The 8,922-nt window shown below is 39.2% G+C and overlaps 1 long non-coding RNA gene across 1 annotated transcript; it reads left to right on the top strand.

Annotated features, from left to right (window-relative positions):
- The first annotated feature begins 794 nt into the window (after positions 1-794).
- LOC149978234 (uncharacterized) lies at positions 795-1,860 on the top strand. Its single transcript, XR_016486227.1, has 2 exons — positions 795-935; positions 1,239-1,860. It is a non-coding gene; the product is annotated as an uncharacterized LOC149978234 (long non-coding RNA).
- Positions 1,861-8,922: the final 7,062 nt, after the last annotated feature.

Genomic DNA, 8,922 nt, shown 5'->3' with positions numbered 1-8,922 from the left:
CTGTAAAAGTGCTAGCACATAGAAAATAAATAAAGGATGATGAGGCAATAAATTATGAAGAGGGCTCGTCTTCCACAGCAATAAAAATGTGCATACCTGTCTGAGGAGTCCCTTAGATCTTTTCATTTGACACTTTCTCTCTCTCCCCAACTCGTGCAACAGGAAAAGCATGATGATACTCAGTCCTTTCTGTCTGGAGGCAACACAACAATACAGACTGTTCTGAGTGGGGTGTTCATTGGGGCTGGGGCGGGAGACTATTGCCCACTGGAAAATAACATCCCTGGGCTAACTATGTAATGTGTTGGATAACTGGGTAATGGAGGCTGCTGTGGTTTTTATCAGAAGTGTTCAATCACAGTGGAGAGTTGCTGAGTTTGGCCACAGGTGGCCTAGACAACCTACACTGAAATGGAGAACAGGATGGATGCAGGATGGATGTCAGCCTTTAGCCATTTAGCTAACAGTAGGAGCCTGTTGGTACTTGTAAGTCTTACTCCTCTCTAACTGAGAACGTTGCTTTTAGTCTTTGAGATAAATGTGACCCGATTCAGGAAACTAGGCATATGTCACAAGTCACGACTTCACAGGAGAGCCGTTTGAATGTTTTTTTTTGTCAGAAATGCCTTCTTGAACATGGGAACTTTCCTGTGCTTTACTAACAAACTTGTATGCCATCTGTAAATATAAATACAATTGTTAATTATGAGTCTTGTTGGTTAAGTCGCAGAAAAAGTAAGCAACCCTCCCACTAGCCATGATTGGCTGAGATAATAAGTGGGCTGGACATGCCAAGAGAAGAGAGTTTCTGCACTATAGAAGTCTTCTGTCTATTTGAGATGGTCAGTCTGTGTTGGTAATCTTGTCGAACGCAGCTTTTTTTAATACAGGTAACGAGTGGAGGACAGAGGAACCTCTTAAAGAAGAAGTTACAGGTCTGTGAGAGCCAGATATCTTGCTTGTTTGTAGGTGACCAAATACTTATTTTCCACCATAATTTGCAAATAACTTCATTAAAAATCCTACAATGTGATTTTCTGGATTTTTTTTCTCATTTTGTCTGTCATAGTTGAAGTGTACCTATGATGAAAATTACAGGCCTCTCTCATCAGTTTAAGTGGGAGAACTTGCACAATTGGTGGCTGACTAAATTATTTTTTGCCCCACTGTATCTGTTTATTTTATGTGATGATAAAAGGCTCATACAATACCATTTTTTAAAATGTTTTCTTTCACAGTGATAGCGACTCCGACTGGGAGCCCCCGGTGCCAAGCTGCCCGCTCTACCTGTGCCCCCAGTGGTGTTCATATGCCACAGTTCATTACTGCAGTCATGACTGTGCCTCAGGGACAAAAGGGCACAGCATGGAGGCGTCGTTGTGTTCTGTGTCGCATGAACTGCACCACTTGTTCAGTTTGCCTCTGCTTTACATAAGAAAGAGACTGCTATTGGACATGGCACAGGCAGCAACATGTTGGGTCGAGGACTTCCAAAGGGTGTACTGTTTTTTAAAAATGTTTATTTTCTACTATTTTTTAAACATTTGTTTTGTGTGTTTTTGTTGGAATTGCTTTTTGATATATTGTATATAGTTATTTGCACTGTTGTATATAGTTATAGGTCATTTCACCAATTCAGCCACTTGGGTACATTTGGGCAACTTGTGGGACATCTGGGTGACTTCATGCTAAATGTCATGTATTTCACCCATTCCTGAAGTTATCAGTCTGAAACGTTGCACACCTACAGTTGCCCTCTTGTGTTATCCATCAAAATTATCTCCAGCATCCTATCTGACTGTGTGGCTATTATAGTACATGTGAAAGATGATACTACAACAATAAAAAACAGAAAATGTATGCTCTTGTAACGGCTTTCTTCCTGGAAGGGAGAGGCGGACTAAAACGCAGCGTGGTTAGGGTTAAACATCTTTAATAAAGACGAATACCGAGAAACCACTAGAAATATACAAAACAATAAATGTGAAAACAGTCCTGTGTGGTGACACAAACACAGGCACGGAAATAACCACCCACAAATCCCAACACAAAACAGGCTACCTAAATATGGTTCCCAATCAGAGACAATGACTAACACCTGCCTCTGATTGAGAAACATAGGCCAAACATAGAAATAGACAAACCAGACACACAACATAGAATGCCCACCCAGCTCACGTCCTGACCAACACTAAAACAAGGAAAACACATAAAAAGAACTATGGTCAGAACGTGACAGCTCTTCTTTCTCTTGTCTTCCACCAGATCTACTGTGTTATATTCTCCTACATTCAATTAACATTTCCACAAACTTCAGAATGTTTCCATTCAAATGATACCAAGAATATGCATATCCTTGCCTCTGGGGCTGAGCTACAGGCAGTTAGATTAGGGTATGTCTTCAGGCGGAAATTGAGGACAAAGGGATGCAGCCATAACAGGCTAAAGCTATCTCGAGCAAAACCCATTTACTTGACCATCTGCCCAGATAATGTAAACCATCCCTTTACAGAAACACAGAATTTAACAGAACATAAATGTTTTACTATTAGGTAAGTATGTAATTATATATAAGTATATAATACTAATATCAAACAAATCAGGTAAATACGTAATTTTCTCTCACATTCCCCTCTGAAAAAAACTCAGTTTCTTTTATAAAAATTTAAGCGTACAAGCATTACATAATTATTGTTAAACATACATTTAAACCAACCAAATACATATTTCTGGTGCCTGATATTTCATCCATGGTAAACAACTTTTGGTTGCTGAGTTTTAGACCTTCTTTATCTTCATGGCCAATCTGGAACAGAAAATGAATCAACAAAAAAACACACACAAACTTCATTACAGCAAATAGGACAGTCATCACGCTGACCCCATGCACAATAGTAGAGGTCAGCATAATCAAAATGTCCACCCTTGCCATTCATAGATTTTTAACCCCAACATCATCAACCTTATTTGGGACATTTCTTATTTGGGACAAACTGAGTGAACCATTAGTTCAATACCCTTCACCGTAAGATCAGGGTATGTAATCAGGAATGGGAAATAGGTCTAGAAAATCAGGCATTCTATCATTTATAGATACATCATCATCATCATCTCTTCCTCATCCTCAGATACAGCATGATCATCAATCAATGGCATAGTGAGGGCAGTATCCAGACTTTTACAACAAAGCTTTTTAACACAGACAATGAGAAATAGCACAGCAAAAAAATTACTTGTCCATAAATGAGCCAATGGAACACTGTTGCTCCCATAACACCAAATAATGAGTGAAACCATCCAAACCGATTCCAATTGTTTTCTGGTTGGTGTTCTTTTGCGAGATCGCCTCAGCTCTTTCAGATGTTCCACAACAATAGTCAAGTTACCCTCACCTTGGGGTATGAATATAGAGCATTGTTGACCTATCATTTGGCACACTCCTCCCCTTCTCGTGCTAGTAACATGTCAAGTGCTACTCTATTCTGTATAGCCTTGACATGAACTGCTTGAAATTCCAGTCTCATTCTCAAAAATCCTGAAGTGGTTAAAACCTCTTACTTCTACCCCCTCCTTTTTCGAAAATTCTGTTAAAAATCGCGCAACTTTTCAGCGTCCTGCTACTCATGCCAGGAATATAGTATATGCATATGATTAGTATGTGTGGATAGAAAACACTCTGAAGTTTCTAAAACTGGTTAAATCACGGCTGTGACTATAACAGATCGTCTGTTTCATTGAAAAACGCAAGAAAAACTGCTCTCTGAAAGCTAAAAATAACTTCCATAAGTCACTTCCACGAGTTGTTAAAAGAGGACAAAATTTAATATCGACCTGCATGCAATTCATACAAATTCCACACGATGTCGCCATTGTCGTCATTTTCAATTGAATTAATTGTTGGAAAATCCATCTATCTGGCATCCGTTTCTTCCAGTCTTCACCCGGATGTTGTTAATGAAGACATTGGCAGCCATTGATTTGCAAGCGAGGAGCTATTGAATATACATCGCCCTGTAATCATTTTGATAGATTATAAACGTTTACTAATACCTAAAGTTGGATTACAAAAGGATTTCGAAGTGTTTTGTGAAAGTTTATCGTCGACTTTTTTAATTTAAAAAAATTACGCAGCGTTTAAAAACAATGTTTTTTTCTGAATGACACAGCTTCCATACAAAGCTATTTTGGGTATATGTGGACCGATTTAAACGAAAAAAAGACCCAATAGTGATGTTTATGGGGCATATAGGAGTGCCAAGAAAGAAGCTCGTCAAAGGTAATGAATGTTTTATATTTTATTTCTGCGTTTTGTGCTGCGTCGGATAAGCAGAGTCTTTGTTTACGTCGCATTCAGGGATTTTCAGGTGGTGCATGCTATCAGATAATACCTTCTCATGCTTTCGCCGAAAAGCATTTTAAAAATCTGACTTGCTGGCTAGGTTCACAACGAGTGTAGCTTTAATTCAATACCCTGCTTGTGAATTTTGATCAAGGTTTGAGTTGTAACGAGTACATTTAGCATTTAGCGTAGCGCATTTGCATTTCCAGGTGTCTACTTGAGACATCTGCGTCTCAAGTATAGTCAAGAAGTTTTAAGATGAATGCACTAACTGTAAGTCGCTCTGGATAACAGAGTCTGCTAAATGCCTTAAATGTTAATGAAAAATGAACAATGTAAGGCTATTATTATATTATAATTATATTGATGACAACCTGGTTGATTAACAATATTGGGTTGTTAACACATTTATTTTTACACATTTATTTTTATTATAATTGTGGGATACAAAAAAAGGCAGTGTAGAACACCATTACCCATCATTCATTGCTCTAATATCTTTTAAAAGAGTGTTCCAAAGTTTGCCCCCAAAAATGGTATTTTTCTATGAATGAAGTCGCACAAAAATGTGTGTCTTTTCACACAAATTAAGCCACACAAAATTGCACAAAATCGACTGAAATACTTTTTGTACATATTTGCACGAATTGAGTGTGAGATTGTGTTGACTATTTAACACATACTGTTAAGTAAAAAAAAAAGGATGCAGTATGCCACGGCTGAAACTATTTTTGTTGCGTTCAAGACAACTGAGAATTCAGTAATGAGCTCAGACTTCGGTGATCTTCAGGTTGGAGAAGTCGGAGCTCTAGGATGATTCCTGAATTTCTGACTTGTGATACCGAGTTGGATGACCATTCAAAACTATTTTTCCCAGTCGGAGCACGATTTTCTTCTGAGTTCCCTGTTGTCTTGAACACACCATCAGTTACAGCTTCATATGAACCGGAAATGATTGTCTGTTGTTGTTTTGGGCTAACTTTAGCTAAGTAGCTAGCATTTGGAACAACTTATTTGGAGTAAACTTGTTTACCTTAGGCCTACACATGTATCAATTGAAGAGTCACCTGAAGCTTGAGAGGAATGGGAGATGAAGCAGAGGAATGTAGTGCAGAGGCAGAGGGATCATAATGAGGACACCTGGCTACTACTCTGAACTGTGTGTGGTGAGCTTTCTAGCACCACCTAAGTGGGTGCCATACATTGTGAAGCAGAAGTCCAGCGGTTGGTTCCAAGAGAAGCCCTCTACAAGAATGTCACCAGGGACCAACTGTCCCTTTCCATCTTTGGAGGATGCATGCACTCATCCGTGGCCTCTATTGCATGATCTAGCCAACTACAGCTAAGCTACTCATGATGTATTGCTTGTTTGTGTGTTGTTTTGATGCGCTTTGAGATTATGAAAAGCGCTAATGAAATATAATAAATTATTATTATACCAATTTTTTTTTTTTTTGTAGAGCAAAAAGCTCTGACGAAGTCCAAGAGTCTGACACGTGAGCTTCAGTAAAATAGTGATACTAGCAGGAGCAGTGTGTGGGTTTCTTTTTTCTTTAAATGTATCACTTTGTTACCAATCACCTGCAGCAAGATAGCACAGATGTATGAGTGCATTTTTAAATGTTGAAAGTGAACACCACCAACAGTAGATGTAATGGTATCAAATATTTTATTTGTATTACAAACAAGAAACACTTTTTAATGAGAAAACCAAAATCCAATTTGGGTTTAATAGAAGGACTTCACCAAAAATAGTAGAAAATTAATAATTGAATAGCTATGAATAAAATACATACAAAATACATTAAAGTACTTATTTATCATTGCCTCAAATTGTCATAAAGTGTGGATCCCTGGCAGTCACCTCCTTCTCTCACATCCACATCTGGGAGGGAAAGGAGGGGATGACCGGTGGGGTGATCTGTAGAAGGATAGGCTGGGAGTGCCAAAGTGAAACAGTAACAAGTGCAGCTTACCATTACATTCACCATAACATTCACCATGAAACTACTCATTCAAGCTGTAACCATTCAAGTAGAAACTAATATTGCATTGCATGAACATTACAATAAGCTCAATACAAATAAACTGACGTGACAAATCAGGAGAACTAGAAGAAAATAAAAGTGTTGGGACCAGCGCCACTGTGGAAAATAGGAATGTAGCTAGGCACTGCTGGTGGCAGTGCATATCACAGTGGCAACATAGTTAAATATGGCCGCATGACTTACTCAAAAACTTTTTTGGTGGCAGTTCGCCTGCCATGTTCGCCACTGAAATAAATGCCTGTCATCAGACCCTCTAACAGCTTTTGCACATGCCATGGTATTTACAACAAGTAGCTAGCTAGCTAACTAGGCTAATGTTAAATATGAGGTTGTCGCTCAACAGCAAGCAAGTAACCCTGTAGCTAACGTTAGTGTCTGAACAGTTCCATCTTCTAGTCCTACTAAAGCATGTACAGTATCTAGCTAAAGACACGGCAGGCAGAAGGCTGCAGATCTGTTTACCGAAGAACAAAAACAACTTACATTTGAACACCACAGAAGCTTCTCCATTCATTATGTTATGTTCTGTTAATTACTGATGTCCCTTTAAGAATGGAGCCCCCTTGGTCATGCGCAGTGTTGTTCTATGTAATTCTGGTACTAACTCGTTTTAGTAAATGTGAAGCTCCAGTTAAATTCCTTGTATTCAGAGTCTTTCTTATTATATAAATAAGTAATAAAAGCTAAGACACTGCACATCATCTTCCAAGTTGTTTTGTTGTTTACTTGAAGAGCTCTAGCTATCAAAACCCGCAGCACCCCTCTTCTAATGCATTGTGACTGTGAAATTCCCAAAAAGTCTGCAGCGAATTCCACTAAATGAAAATCCGAAATTAGTATAATTAAAAGTAATATAAAATATATAAATATTTGGACGAGCAATGTCGGCGTGGTATAGACTAAAATACAGTAGGCTAGAATGGAATAAAATACAGTATATGCATATGAGATGAGTAATGCAAAATATGTAAACATTATTAATGTGACTAGTCTTCCATTATTAAAATGGCCAGCGACTTCAAGTCTATGAATATAGGGCAGCAGCCTCTAAGGTGCTAGTGATGGCTATTTAACAGTCTGATGGCCTTGAGATAGAAGTTGTTTTTAAGTCTCTTGGTCCAAGCTTTGATGCACCTGTACTGACCTCGCCTTCTGGATCATAGCGGGGTGAACAGGCAGTGGCTCAGGTGGTTGTCATCCTTGATTAACTTTTTGGCCTTTCTGTGACATCTGTTGCTGTAGGTGTCCTGGAGGGCAGGTAGTTTGCCCCCGGTGATGCGTTGGGCAGACCGCACCACCCTCTGGACAGCCCTCTGGTTGCGGGCCACCGCCCTCTGGTTGCGTACGGTGCTGTTGCCGTACCAGGCAGTGATACAGCCCCACAGGATGCTCTCAATTGTGCATCTGTAAAAGTTTGTGAGGGTTTTAGTTGGCAAGAAAAATCTATTCAGACTAAAATCCTGGCATTTGAGGCAAACTTCATTTTCAAAATGTCACATACTATCTATAACACTTTCTATTTTTACATACAGAGAATGCGTCATGCGCGATTGCATTGTTTCCCGCTATTCGTTGATTTTGGCAACGCATCCCCGTATATAATTGATTAGCTGTGTCAAAGACAAAATGAGTATGACATCCAGGCATTTATTAAGGTTTACTAGATTTTTAAAAGCCATATTCTATTAACCCATAAGTGTAAATCCAGGAAAATATGTATAAAAAAAGTATTTCATAAAAAGTATTTTTGACCTTACTGCTGTTAGCCTATAACAACACATTGAATAACAGATTCACTACATGGCACAACAGATAGATTTTTTGGGGGGGTGGGGACTAAGTCAATGGCCTGCGTACTGGGAATGGAGTCAGGTGCAGGAGAGCAGAGAGTTGTGAACAGGACACCCTTTATTTAGGCAGGAGAAACCAACAGACGGACGCCATTGCGTCGAAACCTCCAGCCAATGCAAAAGTGCAAACGCACACAGTCACAATAATATTGTATAAATACAATAACATACCTCGTTAAATAAAACACAGAATATCCGTATACCAGTAAAGCGCGTCAACAGACACGTAACACAAAACAATCTCACACAAAGACATGAGGGGGAACAGAGGAATAAATACATGTAGTGTGATTGGGGAATGAAAACCAGCTGTGCAGGGAACAAGACAAAACAAATGGATAAATGAAAAATGGAGCGGCGATGGCCCGAAAGCCGGTGACGTCGCCCGCCGAACGCCGCCCGAACAAGGAGAGGGGCAGACTTCGGCGGAAGTTGTGACAATCTAAGGGAACTTTGTTCTGACGTGTCTATCCTATATCTGAGAGACATAAGATAGATCAGGGAACATGTATTTTTTTAAATATGTATTTAACCCCTTATTTTGTCACTAAACAGTGTCCATACATACTTCCAGTAATTTTTTCGACTGGTACCGGGGGACCTTCAGATGAGCTTTGTGAAGCCTGTGGGAGTCCTAGAGCAAAACCAACATGTACATGTTTGTGAGAATCTCATCTTACCATAG

The sequence above is a fragment of the Oncorhynchus mykiss genome, chromosome 14 (genome assembly GCF_057628025.1).
Source record: "Oncorhynchus mykiss isolate SJ-2025 chromosome 14, ASM5762802v1, whole genome shotgun sequence".
NCBI lineage: Eukaryota > Metazoa > Chordata > Actinopteri > Salmoniformes > Salmonidae > Oncorhynchus > Oncorhynchus mykiss.
The sequence above is the reverse complement of the archived record's forward strand: the minus strand, read 5'-3'. Positions and strand labels throughout refer to the sequence as shown.